Source organism: Rhinolophus hipposideros (genome assembly GCF_964194185.1).
Source record: "Rhinolophus hipposideros genome assembly, chromosome: 10".
NCBI lineage: Eukaryota > Metazoa > Chordata > Mammalia > Chiroptera > Rhinolophidae > Rhinolophus > Rhinolophus hipposideros.
The window spans coordinates 55,814,688-55,834,173 of NC_138056.1; the positions used below are offsets into that span (position 1 = coordinate 55,814,688).

A 19,486-nucleotide genomic window follows, 5' to 3' on the forward strand; every position below is an offset into this window, starting at 1 on the left:
CAAAATTGGAAAGCCCTTAACACAGCGCCTGGTACAAATAGGCATTCAGCAAATAGTATCTATTATTGTTGTGAGTATTTCTTCAGAGATCTGTGGTTATAAGAGATTAAATAAAATCTAATGGAAATTAACCAATACATAATATAGTATGTGGGTCACTTCATGTCCCCCTGCCTTCCCTCCTAGGAACACAGAAATTCAGCACGGGAAGAGCCTTAAAAACTTAATCATTCAGCACTCACACATCAGAGATGACCCCGATAAGGGAAGGGACTTGCCCAAAGTCATATCAGAATTAGCCCAGGGTCAGGACCAGCCAGGGCGTCTCTTGCCCAGCCCAGACCTCTCTGTGCTGTAGAAGATGTGCCTAACCATAGCTTGTATCCCACTGGGCAGTAATAACCAACTCTTGTTCATGCTAGGCCTAATTCTACATGGGTCTCTACATTTGTAGAACAGTTGATGCTGCTGTTATCCTGAAGAATACCATATAGCCTGTGTATCTGTGGATTTCCCTTCAGGTTTTTAGCACACATGCTTTCTTCCAGTGTTTCAAACTTTTCAAAGTCCTTTTGATTCTTATTTCTATCCCTGAGGTTTAAGGCTTTATCAGTAATCTTTTCTCAAATATCATTTTCAGAGGTATTCAAAAACAGTTTACATCATTGATATGACATTTTAAAATACCAAGTGTGACACGGACGCATATATTTATTTTTTCTATTTTTCTGCTTCCGTTTGAATTTTCTCTTCTTGAGGCATTACAGACCAACTTATAACGATCAGATCATGTAGGGCTGAAACAAAAGGCTTTGGGCAGGCTAGAAAAATTCCATCTATTGCCATCTCCTTATGTATACAACTGTCATGGGATCACAGAAAAAAAATAAATTCTAGTTGTTATGATATCCTTTTCACAACCATGGATAGAAAGTCTAGAACTTCTTGTTGATTCAAGCAGTTGAAGGTTTTTGGTTTTTTTCCCCAGATGCTGATGTGAATGAAGGTAAATGGTATACCACGTCCAGAGTCAACATTTTTTCTTTTTGTTTTTAAAAGATGAGCATTATGTTTGCTACTTCAGCCACTAGGGTCCCTGGTCTGGGGTTCCAGGGATTCCCTAAATACACAATTCTATGTTCACCAAAAATATTTATCTATTTCTTAGACTTATAGAAAGAGTAATATCAGAATGAGAGAATTTCAGAAAGGGGAGAGGCTTTGCAATCCTCTTCAATCCCTGATGTAAACAACTAAGCTGACTCAAGCACATTATTCTTATACCGTCCTCCCTCCCTGGTTGATCTTTTTCATTTCTCCGATTCAGGTATTTCTGCATCCTTGCACATGCTATTTTACTCATATAGAACGTAATTTTCCATCTCTCCCTCACCTGGAAAACTTCTCTCAGTTCTTAAAGATTCAATCTGAATGGACTGATGGCGTGTGCTTACTTATTATAAACTCCTAAAGGTAGGAGCTTGTCGTACTGGAACTTGTATCCGTAGCATAGTGCCTGGCAAGTAGGAGATGCATGATAAGTGAAGAGGTGAGTGAACAGCAAGCTAGTGAGTGAAAAATCCATTCACGCTACATTATCCCAGTCCGATGGTCATATAAGCTTTATGTGAGCCTGGCTTCACACTGATGAACAGCTCACTATCTTTCAGGGAAATCCATTCCACTCGGGGTCAGCTCTAGCGATACAAAAAGTTCTTTGTGTTGAATCTAAATCATCTGCCCTCTGAGGGTTCAGAAAATATTTCTTCTTTTCTTTGATTTCTTCTCTTATGTGGTCCTCTTCTAATATTTGAAGACAATTTTCTCTTTTTCAGGTTAAATTACCTCACTCCCTTCGCTTCATATCATTCTCACTACGTGACAATTTGCCTCCAGCGACAGAGAACTTCCTCCTTCTCTAGTCTGTCCATTCCATTTTGGGATGGCTCTTTTGAGTGTTATTGTTAGCATCTTGATTTTATTTAATACCTCATCAGACTCAGCGGAGTGCATTCGAGGTCAGTTATGGAAACATGGCTGTTCACTTTTAGCTATTACCTTTTAATGTGCTCCTAGTGTAGTATATAGAGCTAAACACGATGCTGATACAAATTCTGTTTCTTTAAAATATCTGTTTTAGTCATTTCCTCTTCCAGTTAAAGGGAAGGAGTGAACCAGAGTGACACATAGCCATTGTTAAGCAATTTATTGTGCAGTAGAGGACAATGACAGGTAAACACACAATTAAAAGTGCCTGGTGGTAATAAGTAACACGACAAGAAAAGATCAAGGCCACTGTGAGCTGTGCCCTCCTAAAAAAATAAATAAATAAAAGATCAGAATGCTTTGGGACCCAGAGGAGGGGCCTTTACCAAGGTATGAGGAGGTATGAGAAGGTTTTCTGCAGGAAGTGACATCAGAAACAAGATCTGAATGAGTTATCCAGGAAGGGCTGTGGAGAGAGGGATGGGCAGAGGGGAAGGCACATACAGAGAGAGAAGTCAGATGTGTCAGAATCCCTGTGGACATGAGAGGGGGAGTCTTGCACATCTGAAAAATAGAAAGTAGTTGTTACTGAAGGACAGAAAGGGAGAAAAGAGACTGGGAAAGCGGTGAGAGATGAGGTTATCAGAAATGAAGGTGACGATGAGGATGATGGTGATGGTGATGACAGTGGTGACAGATGACATGTATGTACTTACTCTGTGGTGGGCACTGTTCTAAGCATTTCTGTACACCAATTCCCTTCACCCTCATAACAGTTCTATGAAGCCAGGACACATGACAATGCCAGTTTTATAGAGGAAAACACTGGGGCATAGCCAGATTAAATATTAAGTTGGTACACAAGTAATTGTGGTTTTTGCAATTATTTTTAACCTTTTAAACTGCAATCACTTGTGCACCAACCTAATAACTTGCCCAAGGTTTCACTGTTCATATATGGCAAAGCCAGGAATTAAACGCAGGTAAACTGGCTTAAGAGTCTGCATTCTTAACCATTCTGCATTCTTAACTGCCTCTCAAGGATTTGGTGGTACAGGCATGTTAAGCCACTTGAGTACATTTTGAGTTTATTGTGACTGCAGTGGGGAACCGTTCCTCAGCTTAGAATTGAGAGATATTATTTTATCATCACTCCAAGTACAATAAGAGTGCTTACAGTTAGAGAAAATACAGGGAATATGCAAGAGGCATGTGCTATCGCCAATGCAACTAAGAGCCTCCCAAGTTGAACTGATCCTTTCGGTGATGCTTCTCAGAAGGCAGCAATACTGCTTGTGGCTGTTGAGGTTTCCCATCCCTGTTCATGACATTGGCATGCTATGGAAACAGTGTCATGGAAGGAACACTGGGTTTAGATTTGGAAAGGCCAAGATTCAAATCTGGTCTCATCACTTACCAACTCTATGACCTTGGATACTTGGATAAGTTACTTAACTTCATTGACCTTCAATTTCCTCATACTCAACACAAGATATTAACCCTTATTTTGCTGGGTTGTTGTCTGGATAATTAATGCAAATAAAGTACTTCACATAACATTTGGCACATTGAGTAGGTACTCAATCAACGGTTGCTATGTGTATTATAGCATATCCATTATCTATGAAATCCAGATTTTAAAGTCTGGACTTTTACTAGTAATAGCAAAATCTGAGAATAGATTTGGTATAAGATTGTCTTGGAATAGCTAAGAGTAGCTAAGAACTACACATTAAAGTGAATTATTAATTGTGAGAAAGGACAAAGGGGCAACCCAGGGGAAAAGGCTAGATAATTGGAACCAGATTTCAATTAAAATTACTCAGGTACAGAACACAAGGGACTGTTTCAAGCAAATTATTTCACAGTTGGGGGTCTGGTTGCTATGTGGCACTGGGGCAGCAGTGAAAAAACTGGGGCAGAATCCAAACTGTTTCTACGTTCTTCAGAGAGACTAGAGGTGGTAAGATAAGCAGATGCATTATCAGTGAAACAAATGTAGAAGGCTCCATCTTTTCTCAAGAGGAAAAAAAAAACACCTATTTTCATTTTCCTGAAGGGATACAATGTAGTGAGTTGGAAATTTCGGTTCAGTTGCTAACTCTGCCACTAACTGACTCAGGCCCATTGATAAGCTGTTATGGAAAATGGAAGGTGATCGGTCCAATTGGCTCTAGGGTCCCCTGTGACTCAAAATTCAATGACTTCCATGGTTTAAAAATAACATCATCAAAGTGTTTTGCAGTTACAAAACTGTTTTCCCACCTTACATTTCTTACTGAACAAGGTGAGGCACAAACAAATAAATATAATAAAAGTATTCACATGTATTAACTGATCCTTATCACATACTTGTGAGGGAACTATAAATATCCTATTTAATCTTGACTTGTGAGCAGGCTGGGGTGGTTGGCATAGAGCACGGAGAGAGAAAAAGGAAACATGGTGCCAGCAAAAGTGGACCTTGAATGTCAGACTGTTAAGAAGCTTTGTCATTATATGGAGCATAGAAAAATAGTTAATGTTAATAATCATTTAAATAAAATAAAAGCAGGGGAGGACTTTAAATTAAAAAGCAGGGGACTTTAAATTAAAATCCCATCTTTTTGTGTGTAACTCAAGACCTTACTTTTAATTCTTGATTATTTACCTCTCCCCTGACACACACAAAGTAAAAGGATGACCTGAGCTAGTACTCAGCAGACCCAGGAGACGTACTAGAGTTCTGGACATTGAAAGAGGAAGTGTGGTACTCTGGAAAGCACTGTTCTTGGAGTTAGGAGTCTTGAGTTTCAGTCCCATCCTGCTGTTAGCTTATTTCACTTTGGGAAGTTCCTTTATCTCTCTGGGCCTCAGTTTCTTCATCTAGAAAGAGAGCCTCATGCTTAATCTCTGAGTTCCCTTCCTGTGCTGAATAAACAAGTATATTCTATGCACAATATGTATTTAATTGACAACTTGAGAAAAACAAACGGTTCATTCAGCCTTAAACTTTTCAAATACCCTCTAGCGCATCTCAGAGTGAATGAACTATAAATTGCATTCGAAGTGGAAATTTCTAATTAAGTTCCCTTCTCCTCCTGGAGGCTGTTACACTTGGTGGAGAGTGATAACATTTCTGACAGTAGCTGTATGAGAGCTCAAGACGAGAATCCTCCTGGTGCAGAGGCAAAATGAAAAACTGATATTGGATATTTACATGTCTCAGCAGTTACAATTAACATACCTTTTAAATTTGGCTTGATGATACAAAAATGGGCATATATTAAAACAACAACAACAACAAACTATAAAAATGTTTTGGTTTGCCAGAGCATTTCATTTTGGAGTCTTTAATTGAAAATGGTAATATACGATTTGGCCATCCAAACCCACTTACTATAGGCCAAAACACAGTAAATTACTTTTAGGATTCATGCATTTTGAGTAATAAGGTAACTATAAGAACATATAAACAAAAATAGTTGAAACCTTACAATATACTATACAAATATAAGATGAAACTAGTATCTCTAGCTCTGATTTGTCGCTTAACTATAGACTTGTAAATCTATTGGCTTACTTGACATCTCCAGTTGGATGTCTAAGATTTTTCAAACTCATCATGCTCAAAATCAAACTTCTAATTTTCTTCCAAACCTGTTTCTGGGGGAATTTTTCCACTTTCAGCAAACACTGATACCGACATCCACCATTCAAACCAGAACCTATGTGCTAACCTTCTCTTTCCCTCCCACCTTCCCATGTAATCCATCAACATATCTGTTTACTCTAGCTCCCAGCCATATTTCAATTCCATCCACTTTTCTCCAATACCTCTGTCCCAGTCAGCCAAGCCACCATTCCTCCCAGGGACACTGCAATAGCTTCTTTATTGGGCTCTCTGCTCTTACTCTGGTTTCCCCACACTCCTTTATCCATTTTTGACCCGACAGCCAGAATGATCTTTTCAAAATGTGTATCAGATCATGCCTCTCTCCTGCTTAATTTTTTCCATTGGCTTCTTACTGTACTTTGAATAAAATCCAAACTCGCCTTGACCTCAAACCGTACTGCTGATTCCATCTATTCCACTCTCTGCCTCCCTCAACTGTTCTACAGCTACAAGGGCCTTCATTCGACTTCACCTTAACCATTAGCAGCTTTCTGACTGTGGTACTCTTCCCTAGCTCTTCTCACATTTGATACTTTATTTTTATAAGTAGAGCATTTTGCTGACTACCTCATTTAAAGTAGACTTCCGGCCTATCTTTAATGTCTTGTTTTAATTTCTTATAGAACTTAGGCAGGCCTACCAGATATTTTGCTTATTATCTCACCCCCACTTCCCCAAGAAAAACTTCCTGTGAGTAGAAACGTGGTCTCTTTTACTTCCATGCCTCTAATACCTGGAACATTACATAGATACTTAATAATATTTCTTGAATTAATAAATGATTGTAACTGTTAGATCACAAATTTTGTTTAAATAATTAAAATGTATTTGAAAACCTTTTATTGCACAATTATTATGAGCCAGGTACTGATCAGAGGCCTTTTTGGAAGGAATCTGTCACGTAGGAGAGAATGGCTGAGTAAACTGAACTCAATGGATCAGAATCTTTGAGGGCTCAAGAATCTTTATTTTCAAAAAGCTAATGACAGACGATCAATCAGATATGGGCAGCTCTTATGGATTTGTAGCTCTTTGTTCTCCTATGTACTCTTGCTGTCCCTTCATTCATGCTGTATTTGATTTCTGTCTCAGGTTGTGCTGTGACTTTGCTGGTTTATAAACTATCCCTTTGGGGCTCTGTTACCCATTAGGTCTTGGCAGAATGGCTTGGGACCTTCCTTTAAGACATACTGTGAAAGGGAATATATGAACATAAAAACAGTGATCCATACAACCCATGAAAGACCCATTCTCTTCATTTCAGGGCTCTGTCCATCACACTGTGCTTTGTGCACAGGTCTCTGTTGATACAAATGTCTCTCAGATATGTGTAAGGCTGTAGGTTTCATGGTGGAGGTATCCTTGAAGCCCATCCTATGTCTCAGTGCTCTTGAAAACATTGTTGTTATGGATTCACTCTCCTTTCCATCACCCAAGTTCCCAAACTGCTCCAACAATGGGTCAAACTCGGGGGCATGAGGCTAAAATCCTGCTCTCAACGATCTGCTTCTCACTTCACCATTTAAGCCCTTTATTCTGGATGGGATATGAGTATGTTTCCAGGCTGACAGATTCCTTAGCTTAGGGTCAAATTTGAAGCTGAGGCCTTCCCTTGATGGATGGTGGTAATGAAAGCAACCTTCTGAGTTTGCTCAGCATGGTCTTCCTTTTGAAATCAGTGGACTGACTGCAAATGTTCAATTATTTTTTTAAAAAACTTTTCTGTGGTTTCTGAGAGTAAACTGTCACTAAATTTAATCAACTGTTAAAAACACCATCAACAGGGAACTGATTAAATAAATCATGAAATAGTCATACAATGGAATACTAACAGCTATTAAAAGCAATGGCCTATGTGTTTAATATTCTGATACTGAAAAATATCCATTATATATTGCTAAATTAAAGAAAAACACGTTGTAAAACTTTATGTATATGTATCCCTGCTTGTTAAAATAGAAAGGATATATGATCTGATAGAGAATGCCTGAAAGGTTACACAACCGAATGCTAAATGCTAATGGTGGATTCAAAGGCTATGGTGTTGAGGCCATGGTTGGGTAGAAATACTAAAAAGGAAAGAAGGGATTGTATTTTATTTTATAGCCTTTAGTGGTATCTGAATAATTTTTTAACTGAACACATATTGCCAAAACAATTTAAAAATTATATAAAAAATGTTTGAACTATTGAGTTTGAGGTTTGTGTTGACAGTAAAAAACAAAAAGGGTTGCTAAAGCAAATTAAAAATGCAGTAATGTTTATAGGAAAACTGAGTAAATTTGAATAATCAAATTTTCAAACATTACATAGATCCATTCAATAGATATTTACTGAGTGATTTCTTTCTGGCAGTCTTTGTATTAAGCAATGACTCTGCCCTCAGTGACTTAAAATCTCACAAAAGTTCTCAACTGGGTGTGGAAATGTGGGGAAGGGGAAGGTACTTTTTGTTCTTAAAATGTCAGATTTTGGGGTCAACATTGGCATTAATTGTGAAAGTCCTGGGTATGTTAAATGTCCTGCAAATTGTGACAAAGTCATACACAGTGAAAAACTGGTCTATCAAAAAGGCAATAGCACATTATGCTAAGTGAAATAAGTCAGATGGAGAAAGACAAATACTGTATGGTCTCACTTATATGTGGAATCTCAAGAATAGAATAAATGAACAAACTAATCAGAAACTGTCTCAGAGATATAGAGGAAAAACTGAGGGTTGCTAGATGGGAGGGGGTCGGGATGAGGGAGAAAGTGAGGTGATTAGAAAGCACAATTGATAATCACAAGATTGCCACGGGGATATAAAAGACAGTTTGGGAAATATAATCAGTAATGTAAAGATTTTGTAGGGTATTTGATGGACACTTATCTTATTAGGGAGACCACTTCATGGATTGTATAGATGCCTGATCACTGCAGTGTATACCTGAAGCTGAAGTTGAATAATAATGAATGTCAACTACAATTTTATATATATATATTATATATATATAATATATATAATATATGTATATATATTATATATGTTTTATATATATATGTTTCATATATATCCTATGCTGTACTCCAAATCCTGTGACATATATATAACATATATATTATATATATATTATATATATATATATATATAGTCACAGGATGTGGAGTACAGCATAAGGAATAGAGTCAGTAGAACTGTAACAGCTGTATATGATGTCAGAGGGGTAGTAGATTGGGGGGGTTATCACTTTGTGACGAGTATAAATGTCTAACTATTACAGGTGTGATTATTAGTACACCTGAAACTAATAATAAAAAAACTAAATTAAAAAAATGCAATAGCAATTGCAATAATAAATATTGGATCAACATTGTTTTTCACATAAATGTGCTAATTTTAAAAGAGACTTAATGAGTTTATAGTATAGGTGAAAGAGGTTCTTGGTTCTTTTTTCCCCCCTGTACAGTTGACCTTCTTCATAAGCATTAAAATCAATTTTAAAGAACGGGCAAAAGTGTTGCTAGAGATACACCTGTCAAATGGTCCATTCCTAAAGCATCTGAAAGACTTCAGTAGGAATAAGGTGCTAATAAGGTCAAAATTCATTAATGTACAACTCAAACTCCGGCTACAGCATGCAGGACTCACCTGGTGTTTATGACATCATAGATCCTCAGGATAATGACATCCTTTTGTCTTGGGCTTATGTGTATCTCAACATCTGACTATTGCCCATAATTACATTTTAGCATTTCTCTTACTTATTCCTCACCTAAAAATAAGGTCACCATTTCACTGCCTAAAAGCTCCCAGGGAACAAGTTTTTGGAGTTCAGGCAAACTGTGTCAAGGACTCTTAAATCCTCTCTTTCAATTACTTCATCCGTCAAATCAAGGGGAGGAGATCTGAACAGACACGGATGCTGACAATCAAATTGTATTTATCACTGTTGTTGAGAAAAGATACTTATTAACCTATTTTCCCTTCAAAATATATTTTGCTTTTGTTCTTTCTTATTGAATTTACTACTTTAGCTTTAAGCCTTAATCTAGACTATTGCAACAGACCCCCCCCACTTCTTATTTTGAAAAATTTCAAACCACAGAATAATTGAAAGGACAGTAATTGAAAATCCATACCATTTTAATCAAGATTCAACAGTTGCTAATATTTTGGCACATTTATTCTCCCTCCCTCCTCTGTCTCTCTTTCTCTGCCTCTATCTATCTATCTATCTATCTATCTATCTATCTATCTATCTATCTATCTATCTATCTATCTATGTCAGAAGAGACACACACCTAAACACACATATTTTTTCTGAACCATTCAAAATATGCGACAGACATCGTGCCATTTCCAACCTAACATACCAGTAAAGAATCTCCTCTGTAAAGATATTTCCTATATATCCACACTGCCATTATTACACCAAAGAAAGCTAACAATAATTCTATATTATCCAATATGCCTATTCAGATTTCCTTAATTGTCCTCAGAATGTCTTTTACATTTTTTCCCTTCAATCGAAGATTGAATCAAGGTTTACTTGTATTTTGTTATTATTATGTCTTTAGTCATTATTAATCTAAACTACTACCTTTTTTCCTCTTTAATGATATGACATTTTTTTCTTTCTTTTTTTATAAGAGTTCAGGCCAGATGCTTACAGACTGTTCCACATTCTGGATTTGCCTAATTGTTTCTTCCTGATCAGAATCAGGTCAAACATTTTTAGCAAAATCTAGGGAATCGCATTATGTACTCTTACTGTATCATGTTTAGGAGGATCAGAACGTGAGGTTGTCTCACTGTTGGAGATACTAAGTTTGTTCCCTTGGTTAAGGACCACCAGATCGCTCCAATTCTAAAGGCACCTTTAGAATGGCACTTTGTAAATAATAATCTATGGGGTGATTTTTTGAGACCATTTGAATATTATTTTCCCCCAATGAACTTTCATCTCAGTTTTTTTAAGCCTCTAATGAGTATGCTTACCCGAATTTTACTGAGGGTTGAAAAATGGTCATTTTCTAATTCTCGATTTCTTCCAGAATTATTAGCTGGTATTCTGTGCAGAAGACTTTTCCCTTTATTCTCATATTCTCACTCTCTCTCTCACGCTCCCTGCCTCCCTCCCTCCCTCCCTCTCTGTCTCCCTCCCTCTCTCCCACCCTCCCTCTTTCCTTCCTTCCCTCTCTTTCCCATTATAGACTCATGATTTTGTTTTTTGATTTATCAAGACACTGTGCAGTAGACTTCTAATTGATCTGCAAGCCTTCCTCTAAATTCTGTCTCTCCCTCCCTCCCTTACTCCTTCTTTTATTTCTGCCTCTGTCACATTGACAGCTATCTTGCATATCATGGCCAATCGACTTTTTTTCTAAATACTGCTTTTCAAATTCACACACTATGCAGATGCTCATATTCTCCTATGTTCCTCACAGCGTATGGGTTACATGCAAATTCCTTGTCCTCACCGTTAAGGCCTTCTAAAACTTGGCTTTTACTACAGTCTTCTCTAGTTTCTTAAGAACACAGACTTTTTTAACATGAGGGAATACTAGTGTTGATCTTGTCCAATCCTCCCATTTCATAGGTAAGAAGACTGAGGCCCAGGGAAGGAGTCACTTGCCAGGTCCTGGAGTATATTTGTCTCAGAGTCCAGATTGAAGTGCCTGTGTTCCGTCTCCTATATTACACATCTCCTTTACCTAAGCCAATCCTCTGCTGCAGCCAGAAGCTTCATGCACATCCCTATTCCAGTGTAATTCCTCATTGATCTCTTCCTCCCCCGTCCTGCTTCCTGTTTCCTAGGATTCTCTAAAATCTTGATCTTCCTTCATGTCCAGGTCAAGTTCTACTTTTCCAGATTACCTTTTGATGATCTGTGCCACTCACTTGGTCATCAGTCTCACAACCTGGCAGCATTATATAAATTTTCATCCTCCTTCAATGCTTTATTATTATTTTTTGAGGTATAGAAGCAATTCAAGCTCATTTTAACTGATTAAAACAATAGAGAAAAACAAATTGACTATCTCCTTTTTTCTACTCTAACCCTCCAGTAACCACTGATAATAAATTGAATATATGATGTCTACATATTTTTTCCACACATATACAATTAATATCCTCACCTACATTCCTGATGTCTAGAATATTACCTGGTACATGTAAGTGAGTGAAGCAAAAACACATATATTTACTTCCACTTACAGTTATTCTTTTAAAAATATGTATCATATGACACATTATTGTGTAATTTGCTTTCTTTTTCTATTAAATTACCTTTTCAGGAATTCATGTCACCAATTAGACTGTAAGCCTCATGAAGGCAGTACCAATCATTGTGCTAGTCTTCTTGAATTCTTAGAATGTGGCACAATTGCTCCTTCTCATAAATTATTATTGAGGGTGATTGTAATTACACGTGCCTGATATATCTCTTCTGCTACCCTGATGAAGGATTGAGATTCACAAAGACTTCTACTCCACTAAAAAAGCATTATTAACCAGCTCGCCAAAGATTTGGTGGCTAATTCCTATGGCTAATAATGAAAAGACGACAAACTAGAAAAGAAAGTGATGAGAGGAGAACTAATGGAGAAGCTATGCCAGACCTTGAAAAGGAAGGCATCAGCTTTCCTTAGCGGGTGAGGTTTCCTATGCTGAAGTCGCCATCTTGAATGTGGTCTCTTTTGGGAAGTGCTACGTGGACCACACAACATATAGCCTTTACTCTTGGAGTCAGTAATTTTACAAAAAGCTTCTTTCAGGCCAATAGGACAGCCTATTGGCAGCCAAGACAGTTTTCTTACCTATGAGATGGGAGGGTTGGACAAGATCAACTCCAGTATTCCCTCTTACCCAGAAGAAACTACAAAATCAGTTCAAAACTCTTCAGAAAAGATAAACTTCATAAAATTGAAAGAGGAAGAAAAGCCACATTCTGGAATCACCTTTCCTTCATCGCTTCCTCTGCTCCCTCAACCATATATCAGAACTTCATAACAGCAGCCAAGACTGTGCACAGTCTTTTACCACCAGTCTCAAGTGAATATTGTAAGCATCAGAAAATTTTCCATTTACATAGTCAGGGAGGTATTTTCAGTCATTTAAATCTTTTCTAATTACAACCAATTCTCTCCTTCCAGCCCTCCTAATTTAGCGCAGAGAACGCCACTCCCTACAGAAAACAACTCCCCAGCGAAGTCTGAGTTTCCATGGTTAGGTGCCGGAGCTCTGGATGTGAACAGAACCGAAAAGCCATACTCTGAGTTACAGAAAGAAAACACCGAGAAATCAGGCCCCCCTGCCTTGGTTCACTTCCTAGCACAAAGTAAACGCTCAGTAAATAATGGGGAGGAAAAAAGAGAATCAGGAAAATAGGAACAAATAGAGAGAGGGAATAAAGAGGGAAGAGATCCAGTGAAATTGGCTTTCCTCAATCTGTCTGTGACCAGAAGTTTAAATGTGGAAGGAAAAAGGTCCCTAATAAACATAATACTGGCAACCAAATGCTAAGCAAAAAGGTACTATGCTGGGGTTGTTATTGTTAATCATCTCAAGAACTTAGCTGAGCTTAACTTTTCAAACAAGGAAACTGAGGCGCAGAGAGGTTGAAAGCTTCCATCACAGCAGAGCTGAGATGAGAGTTCTGTCTGTGTGATACACGGACTGTGTTTGTGTTCTTTCTCCCCCACACATATGCTACCCTTTTCTCCTCCAACCCTGGCTGCCTGCAGCCTCAGGCCTGCAGGTTATGCTCTGACAACCGCCTATGCCAGGGAGTTGCTGAATCGATGCCCCCTTTCCTTCCCCCATCTCCAAACACAAATCCCCTTCACCACCACATCACAAAGGGATGCCTTCTAACAGCAGCTCTGGCTCCTGCTATTGCCTGTCATCAGTGCCTTTCCATCTCTGTTAACAGTCCCCCACAGGCATGTTGTCCAGCCCTGCTCCCTAAGGGCTGCTCCCTTCAACCCCAATCAGTCAGTAAGGGGGCCAGTCCCCCTCTCAGTGGCTCTGGCACTTTGGACGTTACAGAGAGCTCAACAGTGCTCCCCCCACCCCCAGCATCTCAATCAAAGTCAATGCCTTTTGTATATCATTGTGGCCAAGTTCAGTGCCTCCCGATCCAGCTCGCTCCTTGAACTGTACTTCACTCTATACTTGAGGCCAGTTCCTTGAAAGGCTGGCTGCAGGCACTGACAGGCTGCAGGCTCTCCCACCTCTTGTGAGACAGACCAGCATTAACTCAATAAGCACTGGGATAGGGAAGGAGAAGCAGCGTTGGAGGCTGTTTGAAACCGAGACCTGTGACTCTCAAATTCCACTCACTGCCCCAACAGTTGCCAACATCAGAATACAATACACATGATTAGCCCCTGCTGTTCTTGGCCCTGGAAGTTCTGTGGAACCCAGACATGTAATTCCAGATTCTTTAAAATCCCTTTCTCCATCTTTCCCCTTACAATTTAGCTTTGCATGCAATTTTCTCTTTTGCCGAACACTAGCCACCTGGAAAAGTTACCACACACACTGCCCTGCGTAGGTGCATTCCCTGGATCTTGAGACACTGTTTCCCTGCTCCCCACACTCCCTCCTCACCTCAGAGTCTCACCTCTGTGATGCTCTCCAGATCTCGGCATCAGCATCTGTGACTACATTCCCTCCCATCTCCCTTCCTTACCTTTCCTCTGCGGCTGTTATTCCCTCCTGCTGCTGATCTTTCTCTCTTCCTCTCCCGCCTTTCTCCTATCCCCTCCCTTTGAACGATTTGCTTCGACTTTCTCTGTCCATCCCGTTTTTTTTCTTCTCTGGTTGATTTCTCCTGCTCTGTTGGGAGGACAGCCTACCACTTACTGTGTTTACCACCTAGCGCAGAGTTTCCGGAATTGCATTGCCCATTTGAAGTCTAAACTGACTTGCTGTGGGAGCCCTATAATTATGCTAATAAAAAATAAACAGTGTTCTTGTTCCATTAATGCAACTGAAACATTGGTTTAGCTGTCAAATACAGGCAAACCAGAGGAGCATGCACTCGAACTGAAATAAAATTATCTCTGCTTGCATTTTGAAATGCCATCTCAGGCTGTCTTGTTTATATTTAATGCTCTGTGACGCTAAGTCAAAAAGAAGCATAAGTTAGGGTTTTTCCTATGTTGAGCTTCTGGGGAAGCTCCCTAGGATTTATAGGGCCCTGGAGATGCTGTAGAACATTTTTTTTTAAAAAAACCCACTTGTTTCTGTCTCATGTAGAGCCTTACTGTAGATCAAGGAACTGATTGAATGTTCAACCTCCAACATTGACATTACAAGCTGAATGTTCTAACTCCAAATCAGCCTCCCATCTGTCCCTTGTTCCTTAGCACCAGTCAGTCAATAGTAGCTTAACTCTGGGCTTTTGGGAATGTGCATAGCTCAAGGTTTACATCACTTCCATGCTAACCTCCATTTCTTATCCATCCTTTGCCAACAGCTCACTCCCTCTTAAAAGCATGAAAACATCACTGCGTTGATATACTCATAATTTTAGAATGGACTTCAGATACAAAATACAGGGTTAAAGAAGCACGTAGCGGAAAAGTCACACTGGAGACACGTGAAATGACTGAGTGAAAACCACAAATATTATGTTAGTAATAGATGATTATGCATGCATAACACCCATTTTTAAGGAATGTATCTGTTCTAAATATTGCTTCTCCTCAAAGTTAGGTGTAAAGAGAAAATCAGGTAAACTAGGAAAATGGTGTGGCTTTTTCTATGAACGGGGGACAAAATGTGCATAAAATGCGTAAATCACTAAGACAAAGTATGTAGAGTTGTACAATGTGTTTTGTAGGATAACATGTAAAAGTACCTGTTGTATGCATGAAAAGTCTCTTTTTTTCTTTTTTGCTGGCTTATGAATGTCTGGCCATGTAAGATTCCTTTCAGGAGATCTAATTCACCTGAGGATTAATAAACAGTGGGTTCTCAAAGCAAAAAACTTGTATTTGGCTCTCTGCCATCTAGAAATTCCTGGCTAATGTTGATCTTTACCAATTGATATGTGAAATAAAAACAATGAACTTCAATATTTTTTTAAAGAAAGTAAATTGTTCTGTAATTATATGTGTGTATATGTATATTTACACACATACATACATACCTGTGTATCATATGTATCAAAATACAAATATTAGAATAATTCACTATTTTAGATTAGTGGTTTTATGTCCCAATAAAGGCAAAACCCAGGGACAGGTATATTTTAAAGAATATTCAGTGTATATAACTCTAGCTTCTGTCACCAATTAGCTTTGGAATTTTGTGCTTTAGTTCCTTAATTTATTAAACAGACAAGCAAGCAAACAAACAAATATTGTGCAAGGCAGTCTATGAGGTACCATTCAGAGTTATGATTCAATCATGTGGTTCAAAAATACATGTATATTGTAAGATGTTTGATTCTGGAAAGAACTAAGTACCTCTTTTTGCCTCCTTCCATTGTAAAAGTCATTCATTTATTCACTCATTCAAACATTCATTCTAGAAACATTTATTTGGGACTTCCTATGTGTCAGATCTTATGCCATAGCCCAAAGATACCAAGATTATTTAGACACAACCTCTGTTCTTGAGGAGCTCTGGATCTATAAGATGATTTCCTACTTTATAGGATTTTATCTTAAAGGCCTATTGCAGAATGTCAAAGTTTATATGCAAAGAACTCAACATATATCCATATTATTAAGTCCTGATAATAATCGGTATTTCATTTTGGCAAACTTTCTCCCTCTCTCCCTCCCCTCCTCTTGCTGCCCCACACTTTTATATCAATGGGGGCAGTGTGATAGAAGGGAAAGAGTGTGGGCTTTGTCCAACAAACTCAGGCCTGGAATTTGTGATCCTGAGCAAGTTAACCTGCTCTGAGATCCCATTTTTACATCTCTGATGAGATGACAGAGATATCTACTTCAAGATTTACAGAGTTATAGTGAGGACTGAATAAGATGATGTATATAAAAACCTACTCAATGAATGATGACTGTTGCTTTTAATATGGAAATTTGGAAAACAGTCCTGCTTTGTTTAACATCCTTTTCAAATGAGTAAACCAATAAAGGTAGTTTCTTTGGTTGTTTTTTTTGTTTGTTTTTTGGTTTGAATTTCTGAAGACTCTTTACATACTATCATCCATGGTTTTAACATCTACCCACGAGCTCTAAAGACCAAGACATCTGTGAGGATTCTGTGGATACTAGATAGCTATGAATCTATGTTAGTTTGGACTATACAAATTTTCCAATATTTGACTTGACCTACAAAAGTAGCAATTGTATATGGTTCAATCTAATACCACTACTGATACCTTTGAAAGCAAATTTCTATTTTGTACTTTCTAATGTGAATGTCATGTAAAATTTAAGAATTGTTTTGGGGGTTTATTTCCTGGTTAAAAAATGTTTAATGAGTAAAATTCATATCATTTGCTTTTGGACTAAGGAAGTAATTGTAAAATAATCTGCCTACTTCTTTTTTCCAGACTAGTTTTAGAAGCTTCCAATTTAAGTTTAATATTGTGAAAATTTCAGCCCCAGGCAATGGGATAAGGGATATTAAAATTCATATTTATTGTTGGCTATTAAGGAAAAGAGCGAATCTTTGAGTATTTTAAGAGAGCGACATTAAGATTGCCAAGTGATGAGCTGAAACTTTTCTGACTGTGACATATTACTGAGCAAAAGTATAGAGGAAACTAGTATAAAGAGAGAAAGAGAAAGAGAGACTTTTTTTTTTTTTTTTTGGCTATGTATGTGGGAGAGGATTGGGAGTGTGTAGGAGAAGTGTGAGAGGCTATGTGGGAGAAGGAACGTTTAAAATGTTCAAAGGAAACTAAAATGAAGACAGGAAAATGTACACTGGGACACAGGTTTTCAAAACCAGCTATTCAGACAAATACTTCTAATGTTGTCATCGGAACCCTTTAGTAGTAACTTTGGAACTTACATCTATGCTGTCTATTGGGCTGGGGACAGTCTATCTTGTTCATAGACCCATGTCACACTGTCACCTTTGCCTCAGGAAGCCCAATTCAAATCCTACTTCTTCTATGAAATTCTTCCTCTTAAGCAAAAGACATTTAGTTCCTCTAGCCCCAAAACTAAAGCAAAGAAAAGTACTTCCATTTTTTTCCAACTCCCTACTCCCAGGTGTTTGGGTAAACAGTTTGTGCTTGTGTTTAGCAGTTAACACATGAGCTAAGAAATATAATCGCACATCTGACATGGCCTCAAGACCATCTAGTCTACATTTATCTAATGTTTACAATGTGTCAGAGGCTGTGCTATGTACTGAAATCAATAAAAACAAGCCTTGGATTTGCCATCAGGAAGATCACAGCCTTATGTAGTCACCTTTGAAATGTAAAAATATACTAATGCTACAAACAACTCTACAATGTTTTTGAAAATCTTTCCTTGTAGGGGTTATTGGGAAGCTTATAATTCTGCCATTGGAGATTCATTGCTTTGGCTTTAAGCTTGTTATATATTAAAATCTCGATACAGCTGGGATAATACATTGCCTTTTTTCTGGTGTTTAACCTCATCGTGAACTGCTGTATCTGATTTTTCAAGAAATAGGTTTTCATTGAAGGAGGACAGTAAAAGAGCATATGGACACTAAAATACTAGGTATAGACAAAGTGTGAGGGAAAAGAGTTTATAGATCAAAAGTGTGGGAAATGTATCAGAAGTCAGCTTTCATCTGGGAGGAACAATGTCATTGGGTGTAGAAGATGTGGCAATCACCATAAGAAAGGCCAGTGCCTACTGCTTTTAGAGTTTGAGGCTGGCTCACAGGGCTGTGAACATTGGGTCTGCTGGTGACTCTGGCAAAGATGGGGGGACCATCTACTACCTACTGTGTGTCAGGCACTATGCTGGCAGCTCTATACACCCCTGCACATCTAAGCTCCCTAACAATCCTCTCAGGTAGGAGGCAGCCCTATTCTACAGATGCTAAGACTCAGTTCAGGGAAGGGAAGGACTTGTCCAAAGGTCTCACAACCACTTAGCAGTAAAGCAGCGTTCAAATGTTTCTCTGGTCCCAAAGCCACCATTTTTCTTCCGTTTTACTCCCTGGGAAATAAAGGAATCTAGTCAATCTTAAAGGCCAAATGCTATTCCAAGGGAAATAATTTTGAATGACTGTTCACTAGATGATGACTAGTTTATGACATATCAGATGAAGACAACTTGAATGTGAGAACAAATTTTATCTCCAACATTTTCAAGAGAGAAACACTCTTGATAGAATCCTTGGTGATTTAATTAAAAGTTCCATACTTTGCAGGAATACTTTTTCCCAAGCCCCCTAAATCCCTGTGGGTAGTCAGCTAGGCCCTGCTTGAGTAACTACAATGGAGTAAAACGAGACCCTATCACTTTACCCACCATCCTTAGCACAGTGAAGACTCAGTAAATGCTCAATAACATGAGGAAATGGAGATTTGATGACACTAAGTGACTCATTCGGGATTACTTAGGTCTTATGTTGTATAAACAAGATTTGAAACCAAACCTAACTGATTCACAAACTCTTGCTTTTAGTTGGTGCCTCTTTTGGTTCTGATACATTTTCTAGGACAACACAAACAAATCAATATTCATTTCTATAGAAATTTGCAAATGCTTTAACGACAACAAAAAGCAGCATCTACTAATTTCTTCCATATGCCAAATGTTACACTAAACATATATGCATTATTTTTATTCCCATAACAGCCTTATAAGTAGACAAAGTCATCATTTTATTGATGAGGAAACTGAGGCACAGAGAAGTAAAGTGCCCAAGTTCACAATCAT

At 38.2% G+C, this 19,486-nt stretch overlaps 1 protein-coding gene across 18 annotated transcripts in view; it reads right to left on the bottom strand.

The window, feature by feature from the left end:
• Positions 1–19,486, bottom strand: part of DLG2 (discs large MAGUK scaffold protein 2) — a 1,856,054-nt gene that overhangs the window by 302,917 nt on the left and 1,533,651 nt on the right. The window contains exon 1 of one of the 18 annotated variants that reach the window (XM_081064701.1): positions 14,323–14,430. The exons of the other annotated variants lie outside the window; for them this stretch is intronic. The gene's annotated coding sequence lies outside the window, so the exon portion shown is untranslated. Of the gene's footprint in view, positions 1–14,322; positions 14,431–19,486 lie in introns of those variants that run through there. 18 annotated transcript variants of the gene reach the window in all.